General features: G+C 40.6%; 1 protein-coding gene across 6 annotated transcripts in view; it reads left to right on the forward strand.

The window, feature by feature from the left end:
• The first annotated feature begins 208 nt into the window (after positions 1–208).
• Positions 209–15,083, forward strand: part of FAM110B (family with sequence similarity 110 member B) — a 129,872-nt gene continuing 114,997 nt past the window's right edge. For all 6 annotated transcript variants that reach the window (XM_061599332.1, XM_061599306.1, XM_061599324.1 and 3 more), the window contains exon 1: positions 209–633. The gene's annotated coding sequence lies outside the window, so the exon portion shown is untranslated. The remainder of the gene's footprint in view (positions 634–15,083) is intronic.

Below are 15,083 nucleotides of genomic sequence, written 5' to 3' on the forward strand. Positions count from 1 at the left end.
GCTCATTTACTTGGACGCCTGCATTTGCTGGCTGTGCTCTCTCCCCCTCCTAAAACGTCTTGGTCAGAACTTAGAACATTGCCCTTAAAAATAAATGAGGGAGGGGGAGCAGTTTTCTCTGCTGCGACTGCTCCGTTACATGGGGGGGGGGCTGATTCAAGCCTATTGTGTGTTAGCAGCAGCATCCCCCGCCCCGCCCCCTTCCCCATTTCAACATGGACCAAACCATCCAGAACCAAGGGGGCTATGAGAGGCAAAAAAAAGGAAATACAAAAGCCGCTTTGCCAAGCGACAAAGAGTTGCAAGAGTTCAAGGCCGAACACCGAGCTCGGACTTCTTGCTGCCTTCTGGGTATATCCTGGAAGGCCACCCATGGAGAAAAGGCAGCTCCGTTTCCTCGACTCCCCCTCTACGTTGGGGAGGCAGTGGGAAGGACGGAGCTCGGCGCCGCTGGCGGCTCTAGCTCCAGCTCGGCCGTGGGAGAGTTTCATTCAACGCGTGGAGGAAGCCTCACGCGTGTGCGCAGCCGGGACGGCATCGCGGGCTGTGCAGCCGCCTCGTCTCCTCTGAGGCTCGTCCTCCTTCGTCAATTCGCGTCTCCTAGCTTGTTATCTCTGAAGGGAAGCACGGCAGGTAAGGGCGCTGAGAGGGAAGCCGGGCGCGGGGTAACCTTGATCGCACAGCCGCCTCAGGACGGGTGGTCGTGGCGAAAGCACACGCCGGGGCGGATTGAGTGAGGCTGCCGGGCGCTTTCCTTGTCTGGAGCATCTACAGCTCCGTCTCGGCTGCACCTCCCCACCCCCCGCGTCTCGGCTTCTCTGATTGGAGTGCCTGTCTCTTGTTTGGAAGCAATAGCTGTAAGTACAGGCGCCCGAACTACCGCTGCCGCTCCGCCACTGAAGCTCATCTAACAGCAGCCCCTGAGTCCCTTTCGGGGAGGGGGTTTTTGCTTTGTGCATGCGCCAACCACCATCACCTGGTTTATCCCCACTCTCCGCTTCAATAAGAGAGGAGGGGGTTGTTTTGTTGTTTCTTTTAATCGCGTGGGAAGGGAGATATTTGGGATAGAAGCGGGAGGGAGGACGGTTTCTGGGTTTGCTCGGGAAACGCGAAGCTGGGTTTGCACTGCAGAGAGGAGGATGGGTTATCTCTATGTTTCCTTCTCCAGAGATGGAGACAATTGCGGGAGAATAACAGATAGTTGGATACCCGGAGCTCCTGGAAAGATGATTCTTCTTTGTGTAGATCTCGGTTTGCTCTGCCTGTGAAGCTAAGGAGCTGTTGTTGGGGTTATGGTGCAGTAGTTTTTGGTTCCAAGATCTTGCATCCCAAGGCTGCTATTGTGTGCATACTTACTTAGGGATGACTGAACTTGTAGGACAGACAGGCTTTCCAACCATGGGGGAACTGCTTTGAACAAACACCCTTTTGCGCTGAAAACAAATGCCTCATTTTAGCTTGTTGAAAGTACCAGCACCATATTTTAGGGTGTCAGGCTATCTTCACCTTCAGTGGGACTTATTTTTGAGTAAGCATACATAGGAACAGGCTGTGTGGCTCATGGAAATATGTATTCTAGTTATAGCTCTCTTTTGGCCTTATACATGGCAATCCTCTGCATGTTTACTCAGATGCTATAAATTATTCATTGGGGTTTCCACTCTAGAAAGTATGGTTAGGATTGTAGCTTTAATGTGATTGTCTATTGTTGTTGTTGTTCAAAATGGTTCAATAGTATTTTAGGTTGTACCCTTATCTGAACACAATGGGACTTGCTTCCAAGTAAACATGCATAGTAAAGTCGTATTGGAGTACAACTACTTTTTCCTGTTTGGGAGACACCTGCCAGGTGGAAATGGCATTGCAGATGCAACTTTATAAAATCACATTTAAAATCCTAGAATTCTAGTGTTGGCATGGATCCAGAGGAGGATCTAAGTCCAGAATCCTAACAGAGGCTCTCTGTACCTAAAACATTCATGATACATGGCTACCCAGCTTCTTTAAACCTTGCAATTTTAATCATGGAAACTTCATTTTAGTGCATGTCCTTGTAATGCCAGCATTACAAAATTTCCTCTGGCTTATCCCAGATGTAGCATAATGGTTAGGAATATAAGCTATGATCTTTGAAGTTTATACTTCAAAACTCAGCTCAGTCATAGGAAAAATACTTTCTCCCTTCTTCCACAAATGTATACTATGGGGATAAGAATAATGGCCTACTTCACAGGATCGTTGTAACTTCTAAGACAACGTGAAATATTTTGATCATTTAGGCAAAGAGCTATGTACTAGAACTATTTAGATACTTTTGGTCTCAAAGAGAGTCTGTGGAAAAATGCTTTCTTGTGGTGGCATTCCATGCGGCTTAAAACTGTTTACTGTATGTGCCACCACCCAGTAATGCAGAACAGGTTTTAAAACTGTTCTGGATAATTTTGGTGTCTTTGGAGAACTTATCAGTAGTTCTTCAGTGAGAAGATCAGTAATGATGGGCAAGCTTCACTAACATTTTGTCTTCCATTATTGAGTTTTCTTTGCAGTGTAGTTTTGCCAGAGGATGCTGGATGTTTTGTAAGGGTTATAGTGCTTATAGTTCACATGGAATGACAGTGAAACCCAAAAGGCATAAGCAGTGCCTCAGTGCTTGGCCTCCTATAACAGGGGAATTTGTGGCCCTGTGATGCTGTATTACAATTCTCACCATCTCTGTTAGTCATACTGACTGTTGGGAGTTGTAGTTCAGCAACATCTGGAAGATCACATGTTCCCCAGCTAAGTCCTACCATATATGTGGCCTCTTTGGTCATGTGCTAGCATTCTGTGGCAGATATACATGGATACCCTACCAGATGAATTGATGCAGAAGAGGTTTCCTGAAGATAGAAAGTTTTAAAACAGCTGTCATAAGAGAATGTCTGTGCCAGTGTTGCACATGTTGTCTACTTTGTAGAGCATCTCCACACAGAACCATTTTTCACTGTCATCCACATGGAGGATGGAATATTTGAATTGGTTTCTTATTAAGAAGCTTCATGACAATAGAAGCAAAAATGTTTTGGATTATTATTTAAAATTTCTCATTGATTACAAGGGAAATTACATGGTATAAGGAAGGGACCCTGACACTAATATGCATTTGACTTCTAATGATGTTATGAGATGCAGACTTCATGAAATACTGTTGAGCTAGTACAGAATATAAATTCAAGTACTTCTTCCTTACTGTCCTGAGCCTGTTATATGTCTGAAATCATTCATCAAGCAGTTTTGCTTCACTTAAATGGTCTTGAGTAAGTTGTTCCTTACAGGACCATTGAACAGCTGTTGATAAATTAAAACAACTCTGGGCCAGAAAAATTACGTGTTTATTACTTGGTTTTTGGGATGTCCAGATTGCCTTCATTCCCTTAAGATGAATGAATAAACACAAGGCTACTTCCTCTAGGCCAGGCTTCTATTCTCTTCCAGAGCTGGTACACATCTGTCACAACACTACATGAAATTAGGCTCCCATGGGACTAACTTTATGAAAAGGTTGCTAATGTCAAATTTCAAAGAAAGGCTCTTTCTTTTCTTTTTTTTAGAGAGAGGAACCCAGTAGGGGCAAAATGCCAAAAAAGAGACTATGCTGGTTTGATAATAGTCAAATATATGCCAAGTGTTCAGCATCCTTTTAATGGAGATGGCAATGTACCTTTTTTAACTGCATCATGATGTCTTCTGATAGGAGCTACTTACCACACCCTGCCGTCATCAGCTTCAGGAGAGTTAGGGTCTCCAGTCATAACCTCATAGTGTTGTAAAGTTTAAAGGACATAAAATGATTCTGGTAGTGGGTAGCAATTAGCAAATGAGGTAGGGGAGACCTTTTTGTTCCTAAAACCATGTGAAGTATAACTCCAGTAGATCAATAAATACAACTTGTTCCTTCATAATAGTGGGAAAGGTTGTGCCCTCCTTACAGAACAGGTATAGTGGCAAAAATATGTTAATGCTTCTGTGTGTAGTTGCTTGAGCAGGATTGAATTGATCAGCTTAAATCAACTGCTCAAAACCCAGAAATAAATTTGTCTTCGGTTATTGGGAAGCTGATATCTGTATCTTTCAATTTGAGAAAAATGGCATATGAAGACTTGTCTCAGTGTGGATGCTATAGAAGAGGAGAATGGGAGATACTGATGAGAGAGGAGGTGAAGTTGAAGCATCTGAATTGGATAATATGAAGCAAAAATGCTTGTGTCGGTTTGCTGTCTGCTTACTGTAACCATCACCACATTTAAAATCTGGCTTTTGACTTTCATTTAACATGTGTGTTTCATATGCAATGTGTATTTTATTTACTAATTTTTTTTGTAACTCTTTGGGCTGTTCCTGAGGAACAGGATGAAAACTAAGAACCGTTTATTCTCTTAAGTATTGTATGCCTAATTTGTATTACAAAAAAATTAGTAAATAAAATACTATTGTTAACTATTTTAAGGAAAATTATCAATAATTTTATGCAAACTCTTTGGGCTGTTCCTGAGGAACAGGATGAAAACTAAGAACCGTTTATTCTCTTAAGTATTGTATGCCTAATTTGTATTTGCATAAAATTATTGATAATTTTCCTTAAAATAGTTAACAAATTCATTTTGTCATTTCATAATAGCAGTTGACAAACTTTGATTCTGTTTTATAATTTATGTCAGTCTCTCATGCAAGACTTCTTTTAAATTTATGCTTTAATAAAATTTGATAACATTTGACTGGTCAGTTGACCAATATTCCTTCACCAGAAAAATGTCACCAGTAAAATAATCTTATTTTACTTGACAGTATTATGTTCTCAGAAGTATGATGATGATTTGCTTTATGATGGGGTGGAAAAATCATTGATAAATTATAGCAGTTGATTATATGTTATGGTCAGAAATTACAGTGCAATCCTAACCATGTCTACATGGAAGTAAATCCTACTGAATATAGCAGGGCTTATTTCCAGGTTAGTGAGGACTGCAGCTTCAGTCTGTGAAGGATTTTTTAAAAAAACGACCAACAGTTATTTAGGTATAGTATGCAATTGAAAATATAAAAATTTAAATGGATGGTTTATGTAAATGTAATATTAAATTTTAATTGATCTCTCTGTTTTAAATGACTATATGCCAATCTTTCTGCATCTGTAACAGAGTCCCTTAAAAGCTAAAGTCCACATGATTTTTCTTTCCTGTAAAAGAGGATGATATTCTACCTAGAATGGCAAGGACTCGAAATACGGTCCAAAAACGTATAATGGGTTTTCAACATGGATGTTGCTGGAGCAATGCAAATTACTACATAACAAGAAGACTAACTTTGGTCTGACACACAGGAGCTGTTGATTGATATTAGTGACAAGATGAATGGAAAAGCTGACTGCTTTTTTTTATAATTCACAAATCTCCTAAGAAAGAAGGATCATTTTAATCCATTTTCTACATGGAATAAGTACTACAATCCCTATTAGGATGAAGTTTTGTATATAGAGTTGTTATATAATGTTTGTGTAAGGAACTATTGTGGTGTTTAATGTTCTTAACCCATTCTGGATTCTTACTGTTTTGTTAACACAATATGCTTACTGTGAGTGGTCCTAATCAGTCAACAGAATAACAAGTTTCAGTAGGTGAGACCTACTGATAGGATCATGAAAAACCCAGGTTTATATAGTGTATGCCTTAATGTACAGTAAGAAGATTGGCAATTGCTTGAAAAAAATCATACTCCATATAGTTAGTTTGGCTTGTCGTTTCCCTGTTCATTTTGTTGAAGGATTGAGTTATCTTGTACCTTTAATCAATATATTTTCCTACAAGACAGGTCAAACCCCTTGGTGACTAGTAAACACTGTGGTTTCCAAGTTTGCCAAGGTAATTTTCAATAGCTTCCAGGTCCATCACTCTATATAAATCAGTTCCATTGACCATCTTCTATATCATAGCATTGGTGCTTTTTATGGTTTTCATTAGTCTGCAGAACTTGTAACTATATTTCCATTGATGTTTCTTTTCAGATTTCCAGCATGCTGCTAAACCTCATTTATTGTAAAGTGGTTTTGGATGTATTGTACGAAAGAGAACAGAAACTGCTTGTGTGTTTTTAATATATAATGTTTTAAATATATCAAAGTGCATTAGGATCAGAGAACAGCTAAAATATATTCAAAAAATCTCTGAAGTTCCATACAATTCAGCAATGAATTCAGTCTTGTTTTGGAAGGGCAGATGCAGCGTAATGAAAGGTCAGCTTGGAAGCAAACCATTGTTCTGAGTGATATAAACCTGGTATTGTGATCTAGGGAATAATTCCTTTGTTTTCATAGGTAAATGATTCGGTGTCTTGTCTTGCCCAAAATCTATATGGGTTAAGAAGCTGGATGCACAGAAATAGTTTAAGGCCCAGTGAAGGCAAATCCTGTAAGGAAGAAAAAGCTTGGATGAAGGGGGTGGGATAGGCTCTTGAATGGGTCTGTCTCCACACTTTGTAGAACATAGTTCTGAGAAACATCTGCTGGCTATTGACACTGCAAAGAAGCATCTTTTTGTAATCTGAGATCAATTCAGTTTTTTTCAGGCTGGCTGGCTGGCTCACTAGGTCATCTTGGGCCAGTCACTCAACTCTCTGCTTCAACCAAGGTTGTTGGGAGAATAAAATGGAAGAGAAGGAACCAGGTATCCCATCATTCATCATTTCATGATCCCAGGGTGGGTTACAGCATAAAACATAACAACGATACAACCACAACCATAAAAATACAATAGTTATTAAAATGTAACAACTAGAACATTAATTCAAGTACAAACTATATAATTACCAGAGCTGACAGACTTTGTAGGTGGCCAAATTGCGTTTGATTTCTGAAAAGGCCTGGGCAAAGAGGTATGTCTTCAAGGGACACTGAAAAGTAGTCAGTGGTGGTGCTAGTTGCATCTCAGAGGGGAGGGCATTCCATAGTTGGAATGGGTTGCCACTACAGAGAAAATCTTATCCTGTTCACTAACCAATGCTCTTTATGGGATGATGGAACAAGAAGTATTGCCTCCCTCACTACCTTCAGTTCCTTGGAAGGAAGACAGAATAAAAATGTAGTTAAATAAAATTGATTGCAACACAGCAAGTTGCAGTTATGCATTGCATTAATGACTGGTAGGCTTTCAAGATAACTATTTGTGGCTTTATAGATCATATCTGCCCCTTTACAATTTGATATGTCCAAGATCCCAGTCAGAAAGTCTGTGCTGGATGTTTGCCATGCAATGTCAACATCCCTAGGGCATGGCAGCAAAAGATTTTCATCGGCCTTGAATTGTCAGACTTCAGGAAACCATATGAAATCTTTATGATGGCATGTACTGGAACGTAGTCACTTTGTACTCTCCTTTATAGTGGTGGGATACAAATTTAATAAACAATATAATGTCTGAGGGGAGGTCTCTGTACTGCCATGTAAATTTGAAAGTAAGCTTTGTATGGATGAGTGGAATGAGATTAGGAATGTACAGAATCATTTATATAAAAATTAATGGCAGTGATTATTATTTTGAATCTAACCTAATTCCTCATGTATAACTAATCTGGATGCACAATTTCTGACTCAACACATTATGTGAACACTTGTTGGTTTCTTTGTTACACAAATGTCTTGTTATTTTTCTGGCCTAGATTATGTCCCTAGAGGAGCAATGAAATCACACATCATACTATAGGTAGTGGGTAATAAAAGATATGTAAAGAAGAAGTTAGTCATGCTTCAGTCTCACTGAAATCAATTGGAGCTCAATTAGTCATGATAACACACCTCATTGATTTCTCTGGGAGTAAAGGATAACTTAACTTCTTCTGGGCCCAGCCCATTATGTGGAAGCAATTTCCTATCTCGATATCCATACAGCTTTGGGTTCCACTCAATCAGCTGAAACAATGTACATTTTGTTAGAAGGAAATAGTGAATTTAATACCCCAATGCACCCCTCCCCAACCAATATTCACACTGTATTGCCATTAGCATTCCAGGTGGGACCAAGCATATATATTCATCTGTAATTACACACTTACAAAATGTTTTGAAACTAAACTATCAAAGCACCTGTGTGAGATAGTAATGATTTGTATTGCAGCAAAATTCTGCATTGACCAAAGCCTCAATATATTATTCATTACATTTAAGATACTTCTTTTCTTCTTTAAAATGCCTATTTATGGCTGTGTATAGCCATAAGACTGCAAATCCAATGTTGCCTATTTTTATTGAATTTAATTATAAGACAAGTAGATGCCATTTCTTTCTCTTCCTGCGCACAGCAAAACTTCACCTGGAATTTTTAACAAAACTGCCTTTGTTTTTACATTGGGTCTATGAAATTGCATAACTCCTTTGGGAGTAATTCTTCCTCAGGAAGAGACTGTTCCGTTTAGGCCAAAAGTGACAAAATTAATAACTGGTGACACAGCATTTATTAGCTCTGTAGTTCTGCTATTTGTGAAATATATTTTTTCCTCAACTTCAGTGAATGTAATGCTTTATAGAAATGAGCTAAAACAAAGCTCCCCCATCCCCACTTGTAATCAATATAAAATTTAGTGTGAAATTAGAGAAGATAGCAGGGTTACATGTAAGGAAATTGGGAGCTACCCCTTGGAATTTAGAGCTGGAGGTAGAGCGGAGTTGCTAGCTTGAAAACTTTCTACATTTCCCCCCACCTTAATGTGATTCAGAGCTACGTGAGGGAGATAGCTCCAGACGCACCTGCTTGCAGCCTTATAAATGCAAATAGCTTTGAAAAAAAATCAATTTAATGCATACCTTGGATTTTAATTAAGTTGACATTAAAAATGGACATGCCATTGGGTGCTTTGTTACACTTGCATACATCCTGCTGACTGTTTTTATGGCCACCTCCTCCTGTGATACCCACTGCTTGAACTGATGATAAGCTGCTGCCAACATGAGGAGAGGCAGCCATGGGAGGAACTCCAGTGTGCACAGATCTCAGTGTGCTGATCTTTAGCAAACATCTTTGATTGGCTGGTACTGGGTGATTGCAGCAGCAAGCTAAATATCAATGGGCATTGATTTCTGTGTATGCTGAAAAGAGATTTCTGGAAAAATGAATGTTTATGTCTGTACATTGGTAGTAACTAAAAGGTATACCACTGATTTAGTAGGATTCCACACACTTTTTTTTCCAAGTCCTTTTTGCTTAGTTTTTGGGCAATGTTTTCAGGAAAGAGAATTGTTTGAAAAGTCATAGAGGATTTCCTGTCATTAATATGGTGTGATAATTTACAAGTTCACTTGGGGTTCTTATTTGTCACGAGCCAATTTAGTGTTCCTTGCTTTCTACACACACCCATACCCACACCCCTACCTTTTCAGAGAATTTCTTATTTCCAACCTCACTTTTTATAGAGAACCAATGTATTTAAATCCTTAATATAAGGGACTAGTGTTTAAACCTGCAGTTCCACACGCACACTCTCACACTCTGAACTAGTGAGTTTACTTTTGAGTAAGCTGCACAGAATTGGGTTTTAAATGATTATACAATCACTCCGCTAGCTAAATTTTTCCTGCTCTGGAAATGCATCTGTGTTTTCTATCTCATGGAATTTTTTTCTTGTGGTAACTCAGATCAGGATGGTTTTGATTTTCTGTCATTATGTACCTAATCTGCAACATTTTGACATGGCAAATTGCAAACTAATTAGGAAATCTGTCCCATACTACCATTATTACTCTCAAGAGTTTTGGAGACCCATGGATTCCTGAGCATGGGGAGTTGGACAACTTATCTCCCCCACCTGCTTCTTTCCTCTGCCCTGTCTGCAGCATCCAGGTAGCTCAGGGGCCTTCCATGGAGCCACTTTGACATGCTTGTGTGCTCCAGTCTATTACAATTATTGTTCATGAATTGCAGTAGTACTATTTCAATATTCACCCTAATGAATAGCAAAATTTGGTGACTTTGTAGAGAAATATGTGGCCCTCTTGACATGCATTGATTTTAATGTGCTTTTGAGGGAAAGGGAGAGCCAGTGTGGTGTAGTGGTTAGAGTGTTAGACTACGACCTGGGAAACCATAGTTCGAATCCCCACACAGCCATGAAGCTCACTGGGTGACCTTGGGCCAGTCACTGCCTCTCAGCCTCAGAGGAAGACAATGGTAAACTACCTCTGAATACCGCTTACCATGAAAACCCTATTTGTAGGGTCACTGTAAGTTGGGATCGACTTGAAGGCAGTCCATTTCCATTTTGAGGGAAAGGAGATTGCTACATCAAATGAACCTTACAAGCATTTTCTGTTGCATTAATATATATATATTTGCAGAAATGATAAGTGAAGTTTTCTGGGCTTCAGTCTTTTCCGTCCACCCCCTACTCCCCTCATCAAGCAAACTAAGGGTCTGTAGCTCAGTGGTAGAGCACATGCAAAGCAAAAAGTTCCTTCTCATTACCTGGGAATTCCCCTGTCCTGGATAGCTGCTGCCAGTCAGTGTAATTGCTGAGCTAAATGCAACAGTTATGTCCCTTAGCTTAAGGCAGCTTCTTAAGGTATATGAAGCAATTGCAAAAAAAGATCTTTGGGGATTAGAAGGCAAATCTGTGAGGAAATGCTAAAGTAAAGTATCAAATTTTATATATATATTTATAGTTCTGTTGCTCAAGGTACAGGGTATTGTGCATGTACTCTTTCCATTTCGTCCATTCACTTTGCCAGTAATCTGATAGCTCCAACGCAAACTTTCTACAAGAGGGTTGAGTAGAGGTGAGATGGGTGGCAGTCTGGGTTTATGGTTGAGTAACTGGGTGAGAGTTTTGCCATGGATTCACTTTTCTAGTCTGAAACATTAAAGTTACCAAACCAGTTCAAATAAAATGTAATCCTCATAAGGAAAAAATAAACCTCAATGATTATAATTCTTTCCAGCTGTGCTTAGCAATATCCTCTTTCTTTCCTTGGCATGGGGTTTAGCCGGTTTCATCCCTTCTTTTCTGTCTTTGGTCAGTTGATGGGAAATCAGGAAGAGCAGCTAGTGTGGAAAAAGACAAATGCTGAAGACGTTTGGAAGTAGGAACTTTTCAGTGAGGGAAGTGCGCAACAGACATAAGAAACATTAAAGACAACTACTTAGTCCTAGCTATGGCAGCATGACACTCAAAAATGCTTTATTAGATGCTTGTGTTAAGAGATCTTTATTGCAGGGATGGGGAACCTTCTGCCTGGAGGCCAAATGTGGCAATGCAGGCCTCGCAATCTGGCCTTGGAACTTTTCCCAGGCCACACGCCCTACCACACATTTCAGCCAGGCAAAAATACTCCTTGAGTATTTTTGCCTGGCTGGAATGTGTCTTTTAATTCTAGCAATTCCTCTTGCTTGTCTGGATAGAGGATAGAGATCACATGCGTAGCATATCATCTGAGCAACAGAATAAATTCAAGGGTACCTTACCGATCATACAGCCAAGCATTATGGACAGAACAGATTTATATACTAAAAAAAGAAATTAGGAATTTTGGAAGCACTGAATTCAAAAGTGCATTCCGATATTGACATGTCGCGCTGCTGCTGCTTTTGGCTTTCAACATAAGTGTTTCAATATACCTACCCCCCAGAAAAATATGTTGCTTATTCAAATAAGTTTTGAAAATAAATCTTTAACCTGAGTTCAAGAAAACAGGGTTTTATCCCAAAGTACAAATGCTCTTTATTTGTTTAAGGCAGTGGTTCCCAACCTAGGGGTCGTGAGGTCATCCAAAGGGGGGCGCAAACAGTAAAGAAATAAATTATTAAAAAAAAAAACCCGTTAATCCCTGGATGCTGTCTGCTCCCCACTGCCACTGTAGATGACACCTTCCCCTTGCTCCAAACAAGAGAGGAGGACTTTTGCTGAAGCACCAGAGCATCTTTCAGGCACACCAGGGCAGGCATCTGCCTATAAAACAAATGGAATATGCCAAAGGAGGCTAAGGGTGGAGCTACCAGGAAGAAGAGGGAATTACTATTGCCGACTCCCGTCTCCTCGCACTGCGGCGACTGCTTTCCCCCTTCCCTTCTGGCACCCAGCCTGCCTGCCTTTCATGGCTCCTCCTTCACTGCCACCACCTTTTAAAAATTATTCTTATTTGCAAGGCTGCCTAGATCTCGTCTTCAGCCCTGATGGAGCCAAGGAGCAGTGAGGAAGCTCAGGACTTGCTTGCCCCCCACCTCTGAGGCTAGGTGTGTCTGCAGCATCCCCTTTTTCTTCCACCTACACTCCGCCCCCGAATCTCTGTCTCCAAGATGCTGCGGCAGTTGAGGGCTTCCCTCCTCCCATGTGCCAAAATGCATGCATACCTGTAGGCGCTTGCAGGAGAGGAAGGTGTGTTTGTGTGTGCGCATGCACTGATCTGTCTTCTGCTCCACTCTCATTCCCCAAGTGCATGCTAACCAAGTCATCTGTTATGATGATCATCCCAGTGCCTAAAAGCACTAACCACCCTCCCCAATCTATCCACCCTTTTGTCTTCACAATCTAGCATCCCTACCACTACAACATTGCTGCTTTTTGATTATCATCTTCATTATTTTAAAAAGGTCAGCAGGTTGGCTGAGGTTCACATACTGCAGCTTCATTTATTTAATTATTATTGCATTTATACCCCCCCCTTTCCTCCAAGTTGCTCAGGGTTGTGCACATGGTTCCCCCCCCTTTCCATTTTATCCTTACACCAACCCTGTGAGATAGATCAGGCTGAGAGACTGTGTCTGGTCCAAGGTCATCCAGTGGGCTTCATGGCTGGGTGGGGATTTGAACCTGGACCTTAGTCCAACACTGTAACCCACATCTTCAGACTGTGTGTATGGAGTGGGAGGGGGATACCAATTTGATTGGACCTTTGTATTAGGAAAAGAAAGCAACACCTCCCTGTTTGCAGGGAGCTTTTTATGGGAAGAGATATTTGGAGATGTGATTTTGCCAAGCACCATTTTTTCAATTAACAGACACTAAAATTACAAGTAGTGGGGGGGGGGGGTTTACAATTTTTTCTGAGCTTACAAAAGGGGTCCCGTACTCATAAAGGTTGGCAACCACTGGTTTAAGGCATTTATGTACTGCTTTTCAGGCGGATTTTACAAAGTGGTTTACAAAAGATTATTAGTATGTAATGATTATTATTTTACTTAATAAGTAATTGATTTTTTTTTAAAGTTACAATAAAATGGAAAAGACTGTTTGTTTAAAAATAATTTGTTACTGCTTCTTCTCACTGTACTCAAGGCAAGATAATTCTGCAGATGTTCCTGTGGTGACAGATGGGAGAAGGAGTGAGGGGCCACTATGGCAGCTGGATGGGGACAGTTCCTCAGCTTCTTTCAGTTATGTTATATGCAATCCAGCAGAGTATATATTCTTTTAATTTTACTTGTTAGCATATGTATAATATAATTCAGTATGTGGTATCATATGTTGCTTTTTTAAAAAATGCAGTCCTGTAGCTAAGGGAAAAATCTAGGTCAAGAGATTCTGTCTTATTAATAACTTAGGGTTCCGTTCAAGAGAAATTATCCTCAGTAGCTTCCTAGCTTCTCTGTTTCTTATCCATTGTTCTGAGATACTTTTCCTCCTCCTACACACTTGTAGCAAAAGGTTGTGAGTGTGTTTTATGTGTGATTTGTTTGGATTTTTATACTGCTTGTATTGATGCATTTGAATTTATATTACTCTTATTTGCCAATAGGATTTAGTGTCTAAAACATAGTTACTCAGAAGCAAGTCCTTTTGATTTAAATGAGAATCAGTTCTACTTCACATGCACATTACTATATGTTGGTACCTTGATGGCTACATTGTGAGCTGCCACAGAGTTCTATCTCTGATGCTGTTTAACATATATATGAAGTTGTTGGAAGAATGGAGATTTGGTGCACAGGGTCATCAAGATACAATGACTAGAGATGTGAAGGGCTGGGAGAAAAACCTTTAGTTTTTTATTTTATTTTTCCAGATTTTAGGGAGGGGCCTTCACATCTGTACAAATGATGCACCGCTCTATTTCAGTGTCACGGCTGAATCAGGTATAGTTGTGAACATTCTGAGCCGGTGGCGAGCTAGATGAGGGCCCAAAAGCTGAGTCTGAATCCTGACAAGGCAGAGGCCCTGTAGGTAGCTGGCCTCTGGGTTTGGGAAATTAGACAGTCTCCTTGTACTGAATTGGGTTACACTTCCCCTTAAGGAACAGGTGTATAGTCTGCGGGTGCTCATTGAACCATCTTTGTCAACAGAGCTCTAAGTGGCTGGCTAGGATTGCTTTTCCCTGCTTTGGTTATTGCACCATTTACTGCTATTCATCAACAAGGATAGATTCACTGCAGTAATCCATGCACAAGTAACCTTATGATTGGACTACTGTAATGCACTCTGTGTGGGGCTGCCCTTGATGTTGGTCTAGAAGCTGCAGCTGCGTAAAATGTAGTGGTTATGCTTCTAACTGGAGCAGTCAAAGAGCAGCAGTGGCTGTCAGTTTGCTACCAGGCCAAGTTTGAGGTTTTGTTGTTGACTTGATGATGGATGGAAATGCCTTCAAGCCGATTCCGACTTATGGCGACCCTATGAATAGGGTTTTCATGGTAAGCGGTATTCAGAGGTGGTTTACCATTGCCTTCCTCTGAGGCTGAGAGGCAGTGACTGGCCCAAGGTCACCCAGTGAGCTTCATGGATATGTGGCAATTCGAACCCTGGTCTCCCAGGTCGTAGTCCAACACCTTAACCACTACACCACACTGACTCCCGTTGTTGACTTACATAACTCTAAAACAGCCTGAGACCTGGTTATCGGAAGGAACACATTTACCTTTATAGACTACCCGGCTATTAAGATCTCAGGATATGACCCCTCTGATTTTGCTGCATTCTGCTGGCAGCAAACAGGGGGAGGACTTTTTCTGTTCCATAGCAACTAGTCCATGGAACGATCTCTCTCCCACCCCTGAATTAAGATTCTGTTGAGTTTTTGGCACCTCCTGGAAACATATTTATTTATCAAAGCTTTTTTGGATCACTGATGCAAGAGA

The sequence above is a fragment of the Rhineura floridana genome, chromosome 1, assembly GCF_030035675.1.
Source record: "Rhineura floridana isolate rRhiFlo1 chromosome 1, rRhiFlo1.hap2, whole genome shotgun sequence".
Taxonomy (NCBI): Eukaryota; Metazoa; Chordata; class Lepidosauria; order Squamata; family Rhineuridae; genus Rhineura; species Rhineura floridana.